Here is a 21,392-nt window from a genome sequence, read left to right as displayed (position 1 = left end):
ATTCCAAATTGTTCTACAACAAGATGAGAAATCTGGAATGCAGTGGAGTAGAGGAAGAGGAAATTGGATTAGACTTGCCTGACAAGTCCAACCTGGAAGTCAGGGTCAGACATGCCAGCAGAAATGAAGATTTTGCTAAAAAACCTAACAGCCTGGTTGTTTTATTTAAAAAAAAAATAAAGGCATGAGATGAAGTAATATTGAGTAGCTGCTTGTAGAAACTGGCCTTGGAAGCTTATGACTTATTCAGAAATATTCCCTGCTTTCCAGGTTGCCCAGGGTATCCTGTGTTTTTGGTGCTGTTGGGCAGAAGTCTTCCAGAGAGAGGGCTTAGGGCTAGAAGGTGTTGCTCCCACATTGGCAGAGACTGAAACGTATTAAACAAATCCTGTCCTTTACCCTAAAGGGGATAAAGCTAGATTTGGCCGTAGGCCACTTCTCCATTGACAATCATTTTACTGGTGCAGCAGAAAAGAAAAGGAAGCCATGTCATAATTTTGTGGTTTGAAATGGGTTACTTTTAAGAGCAGAACCGACAGAAACCATTCTGAATTAAAGCAGTGAAATGTGCCCAGAGTCACTAACTCTGCAGCTATGGTCTCACGGTGTAGCCAGGTTTTATGGACCACAAGGCATGCACTGGAAGGTGGGTGTGACCATCTCATGCCATCATGTAGTTGTTGCTGTGTGGACAAAGGATGGTTGGTTTTAGTTGCTGCGGCAACTTTGCTGTTTGCTAATCCTGATGTTGATTTTTTAGATTTGTGTTAATGCAGAGTAGAGCCATTTTCCGCCATGTATATAGCCAATGGCTACATTTTAATGTGTCTCTTGGCTCCTTTTGGCTTTCCATCCTTAATGCAAGTTGTGATTGCTCAGCTGGGTTTTCCAATTCCTGTTACATGAGGAGGTGCTCTCTTTGGGAACTGTAAAACAAGAAACTGGGGGAGGGGTCTTCTGTTTCCCTTTGTTAATCACTGCACATACAGGCTTATCTGTGAATCTTGTCTGTGACAAAAAACAAGTGCCCAATAAATGTTTCTTCCCTTCATGAAGCACGTTTTGTGGGGGAGCATAATCATTATTTCTATGTGTACATATGTGTCTCTTCATGTATGTGTGTGTGTGTGTGTTCACTAACATATGGTGGATGGATGTAGGGCTCTGGGAATGTGAGCTCAATAACATCTGTTGAATAAATCAGTCAGTGAAGTCCAATGTCAACAGGACCGCATTAGCCCTGCTTGGAAATGCTTTGGCTTTTTTAATAAGAAAAGTGGTGTGTTTACTGTGAAGCTGTATTTATTGAACCTATGTTAAATACATACACATTCCACTTGGTTTACTCTACCTGAGAATGAATTAGAAAGACTTTCTTTGTTGTTGTTTACAAACCAATGGTTTTCTGTAACAATTATAGGCAGCAGCCAGCCTGGGACCATGTAAATGCTTGTGAAATGGCTGTTCAAGGCAGGCATGTTGTTGTCACTGGAGATGGAGGGGTCCCATTAGCTCATGCAGATTCCCTAGAGAAGATGAGACTCACTGGGGATGGGATAATTTTCCTCGGATACCAGAAAAGCTGCCATAGAGTGGAAGGAGTAGATATCAGGCAGGCGAGTTGGAGAAATCAGAGCTTGAGAAGAATTCTCTGCTAGTGAGGGTTGCTGGAATACTGAACACGTGGCTTTGCCGAGGAGCTCTGTCCCTGGAGGGGCTGCAGCTGGTGCAGGAGTGACAGCTGTCAGGAGTATGTGCTAGTATGCACACCCCTTCGAGCCAAGGACTCCATGGTTCTGGGCTCTCAGCAGCCAGACCCTTTTTCCTGTTTCCGTCCTCTTCCTTTCAGGAGAGTGCGGAAAATTATAGTACTTGTTTACATCCTTGGCCTCCAAAATGGGGTTCACACAGGATTCTGTGGGCATATTGGAAGGAAATAATGAAACAGCTGGTTAACTTATACGCAAGCTATTTGTAATGTGTGTATATATGTAATTCAATAAAACTACTTTTTCTAACGAGAATTTTTTGTTGAGAAAGGTTCAAGGCCACTAATTAGAACAACACTCACATTTACATTTGTTCCCCTTTACCTGGTTATAACTGCTCCCGTAACAGTCCCTTATGTCCAGTTTATAGCTTTGAGCAAAGAGTAAAGCATTCCAGATGCCAGTCACATGCATCAGGTTCTTGTCTTCAGCCTGTGTGTGGTGGTCTGTGTTAAGTTGGCCAACTAATTCTGGAGGGTGCAGGGCCAAGGTGCTCAGCCACACCTTCTCCTCTGAGTCTTCACTCTGTTCAGACTCTAATTCTATTACAGAGTTGCTTTCAGGATAAAAACCATGACATGAATATCTGCTGGGGCAACTTTGGAGCATATCAGAGAATGAAGTCATAAAAGTATCATCAAGTTTGCAAAGCAGTCCTTTATGTATAATCACTTTTTTTGGGAATAGACCTTCTATTTATTGGAGTAAATTCATTCACAAGACATTCACAGAGTAAATGATTGTTATGCTTCAACAGGGTCCTTCTCCTTGAGGGTGTTTTTAAAAATTTTTTTAAGACAGGATCTTACTATGCAGTTCAGGCTAGCCCAGAACTCACTTTGTAGCCCAGGCTGGTCTCAAACTTGCAACAATCTTCCTGCCTCAGCCTCCTGAGTGCTGGGATTACAGGCATACACCACCATATGCAGCTCTCTTTGAGGGTCTTATATGTGGGAAGCCCTCAGGTAAAGGAGTATAACACATAATCAATTGCTGTACTATCAGGGAGAAAATACTCCCCCACCCCATGTGTGTCTGTGTAAGTGTGTGTGTGTGTGTTTGTGTAAGTGTGTGTGTGTGTGTGTTTGTAGTGGGAGTTCATGGGAGGAAATTCTACTGAAGGGATTTTGGACAGGACTTGGAAGCTTTAATTGGCAGGCTGGGAAAAATTGGAAAAGGAATTCAGGGGAGTTCTAGGCATGAGCAGGACGCTGTTTGCAGTGGACTGAAATAGTTGATAGGGATAGATTGAAGGACTGAGGCCAACACATGAGTAAAGTTGTTAGGCAAGAGAATCTTAAGTGCTTTAAGGGTTTTAAACCTTATTTTCCCATAACTGGGAACCACTGGAAATTTTTTCATCGAGTAGTGACAGAGTCAGATTTGAATTTTGGAAAGATGATCCTTGGAACAGTTCATAGGATAAGTTGGTGATTGGAAGGCTTTAAGCAAGGAGGCAGACAACGACTATTGTGTGGTTTTGCTGAGAGGGTCAGAAATGGAAGAGGAGTGATGGTAGATCTGACTGCAAAGATGTCGAGGACGGAGCTTAATGCTTGGTGATGTCTTAGTTACTGTTCTCGCTGCTGAGACAAAATACCCAATGCCCCCAAAGTAAGGGAGGAAAGTTTATTTAGCTCATAGTTTGTAGAGGTTTTAGCTCATAGTTAGCTGGCTATGAAGACAGTAAAAACAAGAGTCCAAGGAACTTCAGTAGCTTCTTTCTGCCTCTTTTATATTCTGTGTTAGGGCAGAGCCAAACCAATCAGTGGACTGATTTAGTAGTCACACACCCTTAATCCTAGCATCATACATTTTAGATCCAGATACTTCTGAAAAAGCCCCCATCTATGACCACATAAGGCCCTGGGGCAGGGGTGCACTGATGTTTGGTTTTGAAATGAGACTACCTGGTTCTTCCACATCCTAGATGTGCAAACTCAGACAAAGGACTTTATATCTCTGTTTCAGTTTCACTATCTGAGAAATGGGATGATAGTCATCTCTACTATTTAGGATAATTATGAGCTTTAAAAGAGATAGCACATGTAGAATGCTTATAATAGTTGTCATGTAGTAAGTACTAGGTGAGTGCTAGTTTACTAATAATGATTACTATTATTGTGGAAAAGAGAGAAGAGGAGCTTCAGTGACATGCTTTTCTGTCTGTAGGGAAATCAGGAGGCAAGTACATTTGGAGTGAAGGTGAGAGAGGAGTAGTATGTTGTGATTTGGCCATATTCCTCTTTCCCTGTAGGATCACTCATGGTAGCCGGGGGGGGGGGATGTTTGGAGGCAAATGGGAGCCACGGTTGGCACCAGTGGTAGGGTGGATCTGGGCACAGATGTCAGGGTGGCATTGTAGAGGGTGGGAGATTGTCTGGGCATGGATGAGGTTGTCCAGAGAAGGAGCATTGTTGAGAGGGGCAGTGCCTAACTTCAGCACTTTTAGAAGTGTAATATTTAGGGTTGTGGAGGAAAAAGAATCTCTAAATGGGCTGCAGTAGATGACTGGAGATGAGGGAAACTGAACAAGAAAAATTCTTTGAAAACATTCACTGGTGAATGGAAATATATGAGGTTGTGTGTGTGTGTGTGTGTGTGTGTGTGTGTGTGCGTTACTGGAGACTGAACCCAGAACCTTTCACTTATCTATAAGCTGAGCCTGAATTTTGAGGTGCAGCGTTGCTAAATCATTAAATTGCTAAGTTTGAGCTCAAACTTAGAATCCTCCTGCCTCAGCTCCTGGAGTGCTGAGATTACAGATATGCACCACCATTTCTACCTAAGACTATACTTTCTTAATTTATTCATAGTTGGAGCGTGCATTTGAGCATAATAAACTGGCTTTAAGCTTTCATCATTTAGTTTTAAAATATCGCCATGTAGCCTTTCTTCCACCCCCAGTTAAGCCACTTGAAAATATTTCTATAAGTGAAAATTTAAGTCTCACATGCACTTTTTCACAAGATGGAATTTGTGCCTCCTGGAACATCAGGATTCCAGAGGGGAATCAAGGACTCAAAGATCTGAAAGAAAGAAACCCAGAGGAATGAACACTTGCCCAAGATCAGCAAATTCGTGTTCTGATTTGAACTTCATGCTTCTTTGAATTAAATACAAAATGCCTCAGTTAAATTTTTCTCAGAGTCAGGCACTGAACTCTTGGGGAGGAGAATGGGTACCAGCACTAACGCTCAGCTCAAAGCCATGCGCTTTCTCCTGGGATTGGGAAGGAGATTTCTCTAGCTCTTGATTCCCATGAGTTGAAAAACCAAGACTTCGCACCTGTGATGCCTGGAGCTCTGGCTCAACCAGTGTTATAATTGGTTTCCTTGTGAGTTCTCCATCTCTGCACAGGGTGGTGTGCTAGGGATGAAAGCCCAATGGTTTCTCAAGGAAACAGAGGCTCAGCTATGGTTGCTTACCGGCTGCGTCTTCTCATCTCTGACTCTCCAGGGCCAGGGGTGAGAGCTGTGTCTGCTTGAAATGTTGCTTTGCATCAGTTTTCCAGGAATTTCAGGACACAGAATTTTCGCCCAGCTGTGTTGTGTGTTGCTGTTCAGCAATCTGAAGTTGCTTATCCAGCGTAAGTCAGAACAGGGAGCCTTGGGAGGAGGGGGAACGCCTTCCAGTGTTTTTCAAAGCAGAAGAAATTGAGGTGTTAGGGGCCCAGCTGGTGTGTTATTGGAACCAAAAAATGGAATCTACGTGGTGATGCATGATCGTGTGAAACTCCTTATTGAGACCTTGTGATGTTATTCGAAAGGCACCTCCTCCAACCTCTTCTACCAATGTGGAACAATTACTGTCGGCCCACTGCGCGGGGAGATAAGAGTTGTAAACAGGATGGGCACATCTTCATGCTGCTTGAGTGTCAAAAAACTATAAAAAGAAGTGAAACATTGTGTGAGTTCTGGGGTCCTTTTTTATGCCTTGCAGAATACAAGCTGTGAAGTTTATGGGTGAAACCAAGACACACCAAGGACTGGGTTTGGACTCATTGCTCTCAGACTGGCTCCCCCAGACTGTGTCTGTTGACTGAGCATTGCAAGTGCTGCTGCATAACTTAGGACTTAGCCTGAGGTTACCCCCAGTGTTTAACTCTAACCACACTCCTGAGGAATCCTTGATGCTGCATTTTGATTTTAGGGAAATCTTGATTTATGATCTGTTTATTTTGATTGATTAAATTTAATAATTATGATGGTTACCTAGGTCTCCTGAAGGGCTTGCTAAGTGCTGGGGCTGATTTCAGTGCGTTCGTACATGCTTTCTTTTCGTGTTCCCAGCCAGCCTCAAGGAGACAGGTGGCTTTCCTGTTGATGAAAAAGGAAACTGAGGATGCAGAGAGAAGGCAGCCCCTCTGCCTATGGAAAGAGCCTGGGCAGTCCATGTGGAGTCTGAATTCTGTCTCTACTGTGTGCTGTCCAGTCTGGCATTGGACAGTGGTTCATGTGGTCATCAATTACCTAGACCTGTCTTGGTTGGTCTAAGATGCCCTGTGCATTTTTACCTGAATTTTTATCTTCTCCCTGTCTTGTGCATGACTGACTCTGCTCTGCTTAAGCATGTGCCTGATTTGGGTACATGTTCTGCACAACAAAAACAAACAAACAAATAAACAAACAGCAATAATAACAACAAAACACATATAAGCTCTGCTGAACCTCCTAGTTTTCTACTGACATTTTATCCCATCTCATAGGGCATAATTGAAATAATTCTGGAACCTAGGACTGCTTGGGCTGGAATCTCACTTCTTTTAAACCCATGATCCCTAAATAATCATATTGTGTGTCTCATCAGCATAGTCCCATTATTCAAGAAACTTTGTGAACTTTTATGGAAATCTTTAACTCAAATTGTAAATATGTTCAGTATATGTACTCCTTCAAACAGCATTTTTTTTTTTTACCCCATCCCTCTTTGGGGCATCACAGCACAATCTCCTTTTATGAGACTGAGACCTAGAGGATCAAGACTTACCATGTCACAGGTGGCTGGAGGACTGGGGCCAAAACCTAGGTAATGGAACTCCCAGTCCGGTGTCCATTCCCCCGCATCACACTGAAAACAGACAATGTAGCTAAGGAAAAGTGATTGACTCAGAAGAACATCAGTTGCCTGGCACAAGCATAGTGACCAGTCAGTGAGCTTACAAATGAGCAGCAAACATTGTGTAGAAAACATAAACCAGAGCATGAATAACCGTGATGAGTGCTAGAGATGAAAAGAACAGGCTGACAGGAGATGGAGTGAGAAACGGGTTAGTCAGAGGGGCTCTTGGACAAGGTGACATCGAATTGAACAGGGAGAAAGCAATAGAGTGGCACTGTATGTGTTTGTTGTCACTTATTTGACTTAGTCATAAGATGGATTAGTCTTATACCCTTGGCAGGAATTGTGTCTTTCAGTTTTATATATTTAATTGGAATATGGCTGTGGGGGTGGGTGAGGGGATGGATGAATGGCCATCTGGGGGTGGGGGACTGAAGCCACTAGTGAGAAAGGGTAAGGGGAGCTGACTTTGGCCACTAGGCATGAACATGAACCCAGTGCGGCTCCCACCCACAGCCCTGAGATCAACTCAAGCTGTTCCAAACGGCTGCCCTTTCTTCCTCACACTCAAGTTCTGCATCCTTCTCTTCCAGGTCCTCCTACCTATCACAGGGTGCTTTTGTGGTACCTGGAGGAATAAGAAGTTGCCGCGATCAGTCTGCGTCCTTCAGCCATTGTTGTTGGGACATTTTTATTGCAGAGGTTCCAAAGAGGTCTGAGCTTAGAGAAATGGGGGTAAAAGCAGAGGCTGGGGAATCAGCTTGACTGTAAAGGGTTTGTGCTTCCTGGAGTTTAGGCTAAGATTGATAGATATTTACTCTGTTTCAGTAACTGTGAAGAGGTTTACTTTTTATTCCCATTTTATAGATGGGAAGCCTAAAGCACAAAAGACTCCCCAGTCTACTGTCAACCCAATAGTACAAAGACATGCAAGGGACGATAATGCAGCTTTTCATGGAAAAATAAGAAATAAATATAACGTAGTACATTTTTTGTGAAATCCTTGATTTTTTAAGCTGCAGAGATTCTGCCTTTTTACTGTGGGACTATTAAGATGGTTATTCTTTTTAAGAAAACATGGTTCTAGAAAGTGTCAAGTTTTCAGTTTTTGTTCTTTCTTGGGAGAATCAGAATATGTTTAGCCTTTACCAGTTTCCAGAATTACTTTATAATGCTTAAATATGTTATAGGTAAATAAAAATCTATTCATCTGAGAGCCATTGTTGTAGATGATAACTGACTCCCATGCTCCATTCTCAGGGGAAAAAGGATTTGTAGCATTTTATTAGCCTTTGATTTTGATATTTTATCAGAAAAATTTGCAATTAGACGAGACCTCTGAGATCATATAATTTATTTTTATTCAGCATTTATCAAGATATTTTGATTGCACAGTTTGAGCCTGAGCCCTTTTAACTCTATGTTAGCATAATTGGAGTTAGACAAAGCCTGGAACTTATCAAGGGAGGATTTTTCAGAAGCAAACAGCATGGATTTCACATCATTCTTCAATCCATTTTGTCTCCCGCCTAGTTAAGCCATTTCTTATTTCTTCCAATTCATTTTTATGTTACTGAATTATTTTTAACAAGATCAATTCTGCTCCATATGCATTCTATCATGGAGATTTGATTCATTTATCAATTATTATGTATGTGTGTGTGTGTGTGTGTGTGTGTGTGTGTGTGTGTACACTCTATCAAATTTTACCTAGATCGCTGTGGCCATAGTGAATGTTCTTTTGTGGCTATTATTTCTAATATTTCCAGTTTTCTCACATCAAACTTGCAGGTTTAAATTTTGTCAAGAATGTTTGATTCTTCTTTCAACTTTTCAGTCAATAACAAATTTCACCACGTGCATGTTTTAGCCACTGTCAGTTCTATGCTGTGTTGGTTTTCTTTCTTTTAGGTCTAAATTTTTTTCAGGTCAACTTTTGCAATTTTAAGAACCACATCTTATTCTTACAAGTAAAGCTAGTTGCTTTTCTGATAGGTTCTCAGCATACTTGAGAAGTCAAAATAGTCTTTGTTTATAGAGACCAGTGACTCAGAAGAATTAAGAAACCTACTCAGGGTCATACATAAACTTAGAGACAGAGCTCTGTGGGCCATTTTACAATAAACTGCCTCTCTTGTTCAGTGTAACAATGTAAAATTGGTATCATCTTGGGAATATACCTTTCTCCTATCTTCTACTTCCAGCGCCTCTCCTGAGCTTTCTGTATTTCTATCCACCTGACCTCCATGAGAAATGGCCACTTGAAGCTCAGTTCCAAGCCTCTTGGCCTCTCCCTGCTTCCTAGCTATGTCCTGCCTTAAGCTGTGTGTGCACTGGGGTGACATGATTTACAAACAAGCAAGACCAAAAAAGGAAAAAATCCTCTCTTGTGGAAAATTAGGTCAGTGGCGGCATTGGGGAGGGGAAGAGACTCAGGGTTTGTTCTCCCATCCTTCTGCTCATCCCTTGCCTGAAGACATCAGGCAGAGGCCCATGTTTCTCTTGGGAACTGACATCTAGGGGTGAAGGTTAGGGGCAGGGTGTGTGCGCGCATGCGCTCGTGTGTGTGTGTGTGTGTGTGTGTGTGTGTGTGTGTGTGTCTGTGTGTGTCTTCTTGTGTGAACATGAGAGCGATCTGTTTCCCAGCCACTTGGGACTCCCCCCTTTCTGAATGTATTTGTCAGGATTACTCTGAGGGGGATATTAGTGTTGTCTAATAAAGGCCTCAGATTTATCCAGGGATTTGTTTGATTAATTCCGAAGCACAGTACAGCAGATAGATTAGTGTTCAGCCTGTGTGTTGGGGCTACACCCTCAATTCTCTGTCCTTTTTAATTTATGCTGGCAGAGGCTCCCCGCTCCTCCTCGTGGTCTTGGCTGTGGAAGATCCTAGGTTTCTGGGACCACCGCTGAACAAGTTAAGATCATTTTGTACTGCTAAGATGCATCAGTGAGTGTCCTCAAGTACAGCTAGTTTCCAAGTATGTGCTGGTTTTCCTCTATAAAAGCTCCAGTGATCTGGACATTTGATTTTCTTTCCTGGTTGACCACTGTGTTCTCGATGCTAGGTTTTTCTCGCAGATCCCCATGTAGGGCACTGATGCCCAGGCTATTGCATTGTGAGAAAACAATAAGCTGGCATGCACATGACCTACTTTTGGTCCGGTGTGGTGGGTGACACGTTAATTCCCCTCTCTTGGGTTTCTGTGTCTTCCTGAGTGCCTCACAGTGTCCTATGCAATGCTGTGGTAATGATCATAATTACAATTCACTCGTTGTCTATCTGATTTTTGTAGCCTATGTCTCCAGCTTGATTTTAGATTCCAGTAATATAGGATCTGAATCTCTTTGTTCATCTGCTATCACCCCAGTGTTCAGCACTGTCCCTGGATCTTAGGCAGCCTGCAATAAATATATGTCAGTGGGATGAACCTGGGAGACAAAAGGGATAGACCCTTGGCATCCTGAGACTCTTCTACTTCAGAAATTCTCAATTTCTTCTTTATCCCTTGTGAAACACTCCCTCCCCTGTTATTTCTTCTTTATTTCTCCCCTCCTCTCCTCCTCCTCCTTCTTCTTTTGAGACATTGTCTAGCTATGTAGTTCAAGCTGCTCTTGAACTCATTTTGTAGCATAGGATGGCCTCAAACTCATGGTGATTCTCCTGCCTCAGCCTTTCAAGTGCTGAGATTATAGGCATGTGCCACTATGCCTGGATTCTCTTTTTGTTTTTATACACTTTTTTTATTATAATACCACAGAAATTGCAAAATAAAAATGTTAACAATTACAATTGTGCTTCAAAAAGCTATTACTGATACACGAGAAGCTCTTTTTAGAGATCTCCTCTCCTCTTACCTGAGGTCTATGGTTTCTGCCAATGGAACATCTGTGCCTAGATTTCTAGACTTCCTCAGAAAGAGCCTACAGAACGTTACTGAGTTCTTCAGAATGGGATGGGTACTAATTAGAGGGTTACACACATGGTTTTCACATTTGGTCTTTTAGATCCAAATCATCACTCCTTTACAAGGGAAGAGGATATCAACCTTGCTCATTTTATGAAAATGGGAGAAAAAGAGAGGTATAAAGGAAAAAGTAAAGCAGAAAAACTGACAAGGGGCTTGAAAGGGAGAGATCCTTCTAGAAAGATGGTTTGTTTTCTTCTGGGGTTGCTCAGGTCGCTGGAAATTCTTTGTCTTAGAGCAAGCACTCCTTAAGAAGTATCCAGTTGACCAATATCCAGCCAATATGTGACTCTGTCCTTCTCGGCAGATATCACTCATTAGTCATGACGCTTGTCATGTAAGCCCGTGTGTTGGCTCTGAGTTCAAAGCTTTCCACATATTTGTGCCTCCCCTGGGGCCAACACTCAGGTTGTTGACTAACCATTGGCCACTTATGATGGAGAGGTTTTACAAAAGACTTCTCTAAAGCCTAAATTCTCCATTATTGCTAGATGTCATACTAGATGGCTATACTATGTGGCCACCCTGTCATGTTTATATTCTGTCTTGATTTATGGGATTTACTGTTAGTTGCATGAAGGGCAGTCTTTTTGAGTCTCCAGTGCATAAATTAGAGTTTGGCATGAATTAAGTTGTCAGCAAATGTTAGCTGTTTGAGTTAAACAAGACTTGAGGTACACCATGAGACCCCAAAAGGATGGTGAAGTTAAAGGCATATGATAAATTGTAAGCCTTCCCCACTAAGAACTTCAAAGCCAGCCTTTCACAGACTGCATATGTGAGAAGTTACAAGGTGGATTTTTGTGGTCCAAAAACATATATCATCTATGGATCACACTCCCTCTTTGCACAGTGTATGATAAATGAGGTTTTTGAAAGCTTTACAATACTTGATTGCTCTTTAAAACTTTAGCATCTTCTAAATTTATTTGACCAGTATTATTTAGAAGGAATGCCTGTTCAGATGTTTCTGACTATTGTGTTTTTATGGAATTCATTTTTGGATATGTTGCCCTCCACTTATTTCTCTGAAATATAGACACTATGACTACAACAGTGTGCCTTAGGGTCTGGAATACTTAGTGACCGTCCATTCTTTCCATCAATTTTCCCCTGTCTCAGGAAACCCATGCTAGTTTTCTGCACTTTGCCCCCATGTTTCGAAAGGTGATTGATTTGGGTGGCTAGACTGTGGAGGGAAGAAATATTTAGCAATAGAGTGTTGTTATTGTACAAATGAAAGGGTTTTGGATTCCGAGAAACCTGAGTTCAAATCCTAGCTGCTGCTAGGACTAGCTTCTGGGACTTGAGGATATGAACTTCTTTGCTGTTGGATTTCCTTTTCTATTCATTGGGAATAACAGCAATATCTACAATGGTAGGAGCATATATTGTGTGAAGTCATATGTGTTACTTGTACAGATTGCTCATGTACACAATGGCAGATGTACAATATAGGACACCTTCAGTGAATGGCAAGGATTATAATGGTTAAGCATCCTTGCAGCTGTCTTCTGGGTCATATTTTAAACATTTATTTTATGATGTCATTGTGAATAAGTATTCAATTTAATCCTCTTTCTGACACCAGGATCTAGTATAGTAGCTAATAAGGAACTGACACTCAATTAATATTTCTGGAGTAAATAATGAAGCACTTTGTTGTTTATAGAGCACTTCCATATTTATAGTCTCATTCAGACCTCACAGCAATGTGGTGATGTAATCAGTGTTATTATTCCCATTAATTATGGAGTGGAAAATAAGCCCCAGAGAGGCCGAGTGAGTTGCTTGAGGTCTCACAGCTGGTACAAAACTGGAAACTAGGGCTTTGGCAACTGAAGTGTGTATGCATGCAATTGGTTACTATTCAGTACTAGAAAAGAAGGGAATTCTGATGAGCTACAACATGGGTGAAGCTTGAGGACCTCAAACTGGGCAAAACAAGCCACAACAGTCACAACAGGACAAATAATTGAATGGTTTTACTTTTGTGGAGTTCCTAGAGTAGTAAAATTCTTGAAGACAAAAAGTGGAGTGGTGGTGGCCAGAGGCTGTGGAGAGGGGATTGAGGCAAGAGTTCAGTGTGTGTAGAGTTGCAATAAGAGTTCTGGAGATAGGTGGTGATGACAGTCGTACATTTTGAGGACATTTAATACCACCAACATGCACTTCAAAGTGGTTAGGGCTGGGAGTGTAGCTTTGTGGTATAGTACTAGCCTAGCCAGCTAGACCTTGGGTTTGATCCTCAGCACAACCAAAAAAAAAAAAAGAAAAAAGTTAACATAGTAAATTTTATGGTATGCATATTCTACATTTTTTTTTTAAGTTAGAGAAAACAGTAAAGACGATGACACCACCACCATCCTGGGATTCTGACTCCAAACCCAGGGCTCTTTCCACTCACTATAATAGCGCCCCCTACAGAAGAACTAGAGAACATCTCCTCCTCCCAGGCTCTTTTTGGTACTGGGTTGCACAGCTGGGAAAACTCACCAGAGAAACCCTGGGAGACCCCCGTGCGTCTCCCAAATCATCCTTCCAATTGGCAGAAACTGATGACTTAAAATCTTTCTAGATAAGGAGGAACTGTTGGAAAGAGAGAAGATCTCTTCCTTAAGGAAATCACTAGAGCCAAGTAATGCCATAATTATGATCTTCAACACCAATTGGCACTTCCTATGTGCCAGGTGCCAGGCCTAGTGCTTTTGCATACATTGTCTCCTTATAATTCTCACTTCAGTCCTTCCAGATGGATAGATTTTCCCATTTATGGATGGAGAAATTAGGGCATAGATAGTTTTGTTAACATGCTTGTGCACACTTGTGGAAGAACCAGGATTTTCAACCTATCTGCTTGACTCTAGACAGTACCTCTGGACCCCATGTACTCTGCAGGTAACAGGTGCCCACGTCCACAGGGGATGATAGATTTCTTCCCCTTTTACAATGTACTCCTCTGTCCTACCAGGCAACGCTACATTCTCTCATCTAAGTCAGCTTCTTTCCTGGTTTCCTGGAGTTCTCTGAGATGCAGGTGTGTATTCCTCCTCTCTGATGGGTCATGCCACAGTTTGGGCAGAACAGCATCCATCTATTTATCTAGAAAATTGGCATAAGAATCCTGTTCCCTGGCAGTGCCCGGCAGTTATCAGGACTTTTCCAATGCCATGGCCCTGTTGGATGGGAGACTATTGCAGGTGCGACCTAATGGCCTAAGGCTGGGAAGTATTACCTAGCTAGAGATGTCTTTTGTTTGAAGGCTTAAACAGGTCAATAGAAGCTCAGCTTGTCACTTTCAGTTTGACAGGGATGTGTCAGCAAGCCAGGAACAGAACTAACAATCTCATAAATGTATCTTGAATGTTTACTATGTGCCTGGCTTTGTGCAAGATACTTCACACAGATCATCTCATTTGATTGCCACATCAGTCACATGAATTAGGGACAATCCCTTCTGTTATAACGCCTGTTTTGAAAATGCTAATTTGTATCAAGGAGATTGATATATTAGGGAACAGTTTGGACATAATAATTTTGTTTTTGATTATGCATAGTTTTATGTATGAGAAGCACTAGGTAAGGGCAGAAGACTGCAGGCAGCTGACCCAGTCTGTGTAGGGACACCCCAAACACACACACACACCTCATGCTTGGGCCAGCTACTTCAGTTACCAGATGTGTTATGAGTCCCAACACATATCTGGTGACAACTTTCTATCCAATCCCAGGTGACCCTCCTACTTCATAGAAATTCAAAAGCTCTTCATTTCTATAAGCAAACTTCGAGTCTTTTTCAAGAACCATGTTTATTTACTATATGTGTATTTCTTAAGTAGTGTAAATCTGTTTGTAAAACTGGTTGTGAGCTGGGTGTGGTCGTGGATCCTTGTTACAAGTTCAAGACCTCACATGGGCAACTTAGCAATTTACCTGAAAAAACAATAACAAACCAAAAAGAAAGAAAACACCCAAATAAAAACTTCCAGTGTGTGTGTCACTGACAAAGTTTTAGGGTATTGTTTCTGAGCCCCATTTTTCCTGTAAATGCTGAGGGTTTTACTGTGTGACTTTGCCTGGATAATGAATGAGGAACACAGAGACACTTCCTCCACCACTGACTCTGCTGCTCCTTTCTCCGTGTGACACAGAGGAATGTGAAGCTGTGAAATTAGCAAAAAATATTTTTTTATAACATGCAGCAAAGCCAGAATTCAGTCTTTACCTTTATATCTGTACTAAAATACCTGAAAGCATTAAAAACATAAAACTGCTGTCCCTACCGTTCTCTGGTTGTATCCATAACAAGCAGACGACCCCTTCTGTTGTCAGTCAAGCTCTTGTTCCTCTGGCAGAGCTGTGACAGGTATGTGAGTGCCTTGCAGTGACCTGGGCCCCAGAAGTGTTTTCCTTGAGCCTTCCTGGATTTCCTCCTACAGCTTCCACTGTTGCTGCCCTCCCAGGCTGGCTGGCACCTGGCCCAGCCACTTCCTGCTGCTCTGTTTTACAATCAATCCCGAGTTATTAGCATTAAATAACAAAAACACACCGCTCTGGGGCTGGGGACTCCCTCACATCACTCAGTTATAGATACAAAGGCAGATAAATGGGCCTTCATGTCGGGGATAAAGTTAGAGCCACTGGCCCTTCCTGGCTCTTGTGTTTGAAGAGCTCAGACCCCCAGTCAGAAAGAGCCCCGGAAGGCAGGAGCCTAGCCACTCCTCTGCTGGAAGTTTGCTTTAGCTCTCAACTTGAAGAAACCATTTTCGTGTGTGTTCTTAGATCAGGGAGAGCTTGCTCTCTCTGGAGGCAGGAGGAGACATGCTACTGGGGGTTTTTCTTCTCCAAGTGCAATCTTCAGCAGAGAGTCTGCCCTTACATCTGAGGGCCTGGGCAGGAGCCTCCTCCTTCTCCAGTTCCAGCCTCATGCTGGCCATAGTGCGCGTTTGTGGGGACTCAGCCCTTGCAAGTCCACAGCTCCTGCAGACAGTTTCCCTGTGGCCGCTTCCCAACACCAGAGCGCGCACACCAGTGGGTTGGTCTTTTTGGGGAAATGGATCCAGAAGGGGGGGCCATGTGGATTTGGGCAGCTGGGAAAGGAATTCAGAATGCCAGTGTTGGGGCAGGTCCCGACTGGGGACATTTATTCGACCCTGTAGACTCTCAATTCCTGAGCTTGCAGGTGCCTTCAGAAGGAACAGAAGGGGTCCCAGGACAGCAGCAACACTTATGCCCCCGTCCTCTTTCCTGTCTCTCACATTTTTGACACTGGATAGGTCAGCTAGTTTCTGTCTTATTTTGTGCTTTTATTCAAAAATACACCTTGACCCTTATCTGATATGCTCCTGAATCTGAGAGGTATTAATATAATAACAAATCCTCCTCTCTAGGTCTTAGTTTTCTTATCTGTGAAATGGGATGAGTAATGTTCCTACCTAGTAGGATTGCAGTGAAGATTAAATAAAAGTATATATAAAGCACTTGGCACAGTGCTTACCATACAGAAAATGTTCAATAAATATGACTTTAATGAGGATCAGTATTGCTTTTACTCCATTTCCTTCTCACATCTGTGCTCTCCTTGGGATGATGCTGACAGCAGAGTAACAGAGATGAATTCATAGCCAGATTTCTAGAATTCAGGCTCTGCCTCTACAGACTGTATAATTTTTTGGCCAATTACCTAAGTTTTCTGTACCTCAATTTCCTGTTCTGTAAAATGGGTATAATAATAGCTCCTACTTCATAGGGTTGTTGTTGAGATTCTCTGAGTAGAGCTTAGCATACAGAAAGCTCAGTCAGTGTTTAATTACCTTCATGTATAAGAGGACACAAGTTTTATAAAAAGCCACCAAAAACCCTTTTGGGGCCATGCAGCAAGGAAGCCAGACCTGGGCTCAGCCGCAGCTTTCCTTACAGCACCCATTTCCGAGACTTGCATCCCCTGTGCTCCCTCTGCCTGTGGATGTCTCTGTTTTACAGCTGGGCTGGGCTGTGTGTATGTCCAGTGGCACTGGGCTCCGTCAGTTTTCTTAGTCAACAGAAAGAGGGGGCAAATCACAGAAGAAAAGGCTGCTGACACCTGGATGAGATTGATCTAGGAGAGGTGGCATCTTACGGGTGCCAGCATTTCCTCAGCTACCTCCTGCTGGTTTATTTTCTCACGCTGCTGGCCCTGTAGTTTTCCAGAGCTCCACTGCATTTAAATCTATATTCTATTTTCTCTTTTAGAAAATAGGTCAGACTCAAGGCAGAGTTCACCAGGTGGGGTCCCCAAAGGTTTGACGGGGACTGTCCTCCAGGAGGCTGGCAGTACAGCCCTCCCCAGGCTTCCCAAATATCTCTAGGGATGTGAGGGGCATTGAAGTGAAGGGTGGGGGGATCTTGCCTCTAGAGATGATCTAGTTGAATTGCATGGTGAAGTGAGAGGGCTCCCCTGGCTGAGCTTGTGTGGCAAGTGCAGTAATTGAGAACTGGGTCCCCCAACCTGCAGGAAATTGTTTTGTTTGAACTTGGACTTGAAAATAACTCTGCTGAGGGTAAGCATTTATGGCTGATTATTGAATATACAGTGAGTGTCTATGGGTACTGAGTGGAGGTGGAAATGCCCTGATTTACTTCTCACCTGGTTGTGATGCTAAAGAGAGTGGGTAAAGGGCAGTGGTGGGCTTGAAATCTTTCTTTTCTTGTCCATACGACATCCTTCCTGGTTGGAGTTATTCTAAAGGAAGGGACTCACAAGGATAGTTTTCATCAGAATTAGTTTTCCCCTGAGTATGTGTATCTTGAACACTTGTTGCCTGCCAAAATGTGTGACTAACAGAACTGGAAGAGGAAGGTACTGGGCTGTGGGGACCCTCCTGTGCTAGCAGAAATAGCTGAGCCAGTGTCTGCCCATGCTGTTCTCCTGCCTGAGCAGTCTTTGTAGGTATATATAAGACTCGCCTTCCTCACATATCAGCTTAAATGTTACTGCCTCCCAGAGTGACTCTTTGACTGTCTTTCTTGCAAGGGGACTGACACGGTTTATGTCAGTGGCCCCCAAGCCTCATGCAATTATGGACTCGACCAAATCTAGCACTTGTGATTGGTTCCTTGTCTAGCGCTTGGATTGGTGGTGTGAGTGTTTCACCTGCCGAGGGGTGGAGCCAGGATACCATGTGTCAGCAGGAAGAAGGTGTGTCTCTCTCTGTTTCCTATATACACCTTGCAGTTTGTGGCTGCCATGAACTGTGAGCCTGCCATGCCACCCTGCTTTGGAGCCAATTGAGTATGGACTGAAACCTCCAAGAACTTGGAGAAATAAACCTTTTCTTTCCTAACTTTGGGCATCAGGTATTTTGTCTCAACAATGAGTAAAAAGTAACTAAGACAGAGGCCCTCTGCTGCCACTGATCCTGCTTCTCCTATCTTCCCAGCACTAATCACTATTTGATGCTGTATAGCTATGCCCTTATTGTTAGTATCTTCCATTAATACCTAAGAGTATCATCTGCATCAGTCATTGCTTATGTCTTCAATGTAAATCAAGGTCTGGCCTATAACTGGTACTCAGTCAATAAGTATTGAATGGTGACTAGATTACCTCCAATGTTACAGCTCCCCGAGATAGATACTTTTCAGCTCTTCATTTACACACAAGAAGATTGAGGCTCAGAGAAGCAGAGGCAGTTGCCTGTGGACAGAGGGCAGAGCTGGGATTTGGCTCCAAGTGTGCTGTCACTGGACTAAGTAACCCTGACTGCTTCTGTGTTTGCCTCCTTCTCTGGTGGGTTCCAACGTATGTTAACAAAGATAGAATCCGGCAGCCCCGGAAAGAAGGGAGCACCTCTTTTTCTGGTGATTCTACTAAAATTCACTGGGAAGACTGACTGGGTGGGCTTGCCTCATATATCTGTGCTTGGGGTCCAGGAGATAGAGTATTTCTGTGACCTAGCTTGCATCACATGATTGTCCTTGGAGCTAAGGTGGGAGTAGAGGTCACCTCTACCAGCCACATGCATTAAGGATAGGGAACAGGTTCCTTGGACGGCAGCTGGGGTTCTTACAGGAAGAGAACAGGATGCTGGAGAGACAACGTGGCAGGTGGGCAGATGGACACTGCCCAGTTTTTTATCCCCGCTCTTCACCAGCGGCGCCTCCCCCTGCACCATTGCCATTTCATTTTTGTCAGAACTGAGTCTAGAAACCAGGTCACTCCCTGCTTCTTGGGACAGGGGCCAGGTAATACTGTGTCTCTATTCCTAAACTTGGAATAATGCTCCCAACTGCCACAGTCAGGAACTGAGCTCTGCCCTGGATCCCCAATAAAAGGGGTTTTCTGAGTCGTGTTGCCTCCCCTCTGTGATGTGAACAGATGTGGTATTTTGAAGCATAGGATTAGAACTGTGCCTACTTATGGCTTGAGGACTGAAAACAAAAGAAAAGAAGTGTGAATTTGTTTTGACCCTGGTCCCTCCAAACTCCTTAGCTCTTCCATTCCCCAAACACACACTGTAGATGGCGGAGGGGAGCACTGGAACACTCATCCCCATTCATAAGTAGAAGAGTTGAACCCAAATCCTCGGCTTGATTCCTGTGGTCTCTTGGTGTTTCCAGGGAGCCATCTGGTCAATATTTTTGGTACTTCTGAATGTGATAATTCAAAATGATAACAATCAGAGCTGCTAACGTTTATGCAGTGTTTGCCTTGTGCTAAGTGCTTTCTAAGCATTTAATCTCACTTAATTCTCATAACTCCCCCATGAAGGAGACTCTCTTTTTATTCCCATTTTATAGCTGAGGAAAAAAGACTTAGAATCAGTGATAGGCCCAAGGCCACAGAGCTAGCTGGGATCTGAACTCATACCTGTTTGTCTAAGTTTAGCATCACAACCACAGTACCAAAATGGGCAACTCACCAATGCCTAAAAACTTTGGGGTTCCAAGGGATCCTGTCTCCCTGAGTCTTGGTGCCCTCAAAATGCATGTTTGTAGAGGCAACAGCTTGACATTCCCACCACAGAACACCACATGTAAATAGTTTGAGATTTTGTTTAATTAAAGGGTTTTTTAATGACCACTATTCTGGGCAATCTATCAGTCACCATTAATGGCCCTGCCTAGTTATTTATGCTGCATGTTTTCCTTCCCAGCTCTGCTATTTCTCTTCTTTTCCCTCCCTTCTGCCACTCCACCCCTAAATCTAACTGACCAAAAAACTTGAAAGGGGCTGTGGCTGAGGAGTGATTCAGAGCTTCTCTACCTGACTCTTTGAGCAGATACTGTATAGCTAAGGAAGACAGGGTGTGGCAAACTCTCAGTTGTTGCTCTGAGTGTGACCCTCGCAGATGCTGGGACAGAGCTCAATCTGCTCAGAGCCTGGATTTTCTTTGGGCAAGAACCCTAAGGACTGTCTGGAGCTTTACAAATCTGACTTCAGATGTTTCATTATTGGCATTGAGCACATTACCTACATTGTGAAGGCAAAAAACTAAAGACATAAAGGATAAATCACGACTGCACATCAGGCAGCTGGGAAACTTACCCAGCTTCCCCATGGCTTCTGGATGTTCCCTAGAATCTACAAACTGAACTGGCCCTGTATGTCCTTGGTGGACCATAGGCTTCAGTTGAGCAAGTGTGGAACTGAATGGGATCTAAGAGATCTAGGATCATTTTTAGGCTGTTTCTAACCCAGCTGGGTGACCTTGGGAAAGTCTCTGAACCTCTTATACTCTCCATAGTAATGAAAAATAATAAACTAGATAATCAATGTCAGTGGCCATCCCAGATCCACCACTTGATTCTTTTAAGAGAGTCCACTTAGGATTGTCTGAATGGTCAGTGCTTCCTGAAACAGCCTCTTGCTCCTCTTCTCTACTTAGTAACTGCCATCAGGCTGGATCTGGGTCTTTAGCAAGGTCTTGGATGGGCTGGTCTTTGCTTTCTTATCATGATTCTATTTCACATTGGAGGTGGGTAGGACTGAACTGGTCTTCATGTTTTAAAAGTTCATTGACAATTCAAATGTCAGCCTCTCGGAGGATGAATGTTTATTTGTAGTTGTTAAAAGTGATTTCAAATAGCAAGTGTTATCATTAATGATGGGGAAAAAGGCAAGAAGAAAAATTTAGCAGGGAGGCAGAACTTCAGTTTGTATGGTGGATGCTTTACTTACCTGCAGTCTCACGCGCATGCTGCCGTCTGTGATGAAGAACGGTCATTGGCAATACTGGAGAGGAAGGGAAATGTAAATGTTTTGTGATCTTCTGTCTTTCAGTCCTATGTGCTGAAAATTCCTGCAACTTACTTTTAATTCTCACACCTTTTTCTCTTTTTCCTCAAGGGAGTAGTTTATTCATTTTTCTCTTTGCTGGGAAACCTGTTTGACTTCATGCCCACTGTTTGGTGTCTGGAGAGGAGGAGGATTTGCTTGGGTATTGGTGTGCAGAAATAATCCAGAATATTTTAACCAATATTCTTGCAGGATTCCAGTTTGCTTTGGCTCTTTGGAGCCCTATCTGATTCCAGGATGATGTCTTTCCGGACAGATGGGAACTTGCCTCTCTGCTACATGCACAGTGAAAAGGGAGCTTGGCTCCTCAGCTTGCAT

The 21,392-nt window shown here is 43.1% G+C and overlaps 1 protein-coding gene across 45 annotated transcripts in view; it reads left to right on the top strand.

The window, feature by feature from the left end:
* Nrxn3 (neurexin 3) overlaps window positions 1-21,392 on the top strand; it is a 1,541,537-nt gene that overhangs the window by 81,098 nt on the left and 1,439,047 nt on the right. The gene's annotated exons all lie outside the window — the stretch shown is intronic.

The sequence above is a fragment of the Cavia porcellus genome, unplaced genomic scaffold, assembly GCF_034190915.1.
Source record: "Cavia porcellus strain 051 isolate PalLab524CR breed Dunkin Hartley unplaced genomic scaffold, mCavPor4.1 scaffold_31, whole genome shotgun sequence".
Classification (NCBI taxonomy): Eukaryota; Metazoa; Chordata; class Mammalia; order Rodentia; family Caviidae; genus Cavia; species Cavia porcellus.
Note: the sequence above shows the minus strand (reverse complement) of the source record. Positions and strands in the feature narration are given on the sequence as shown.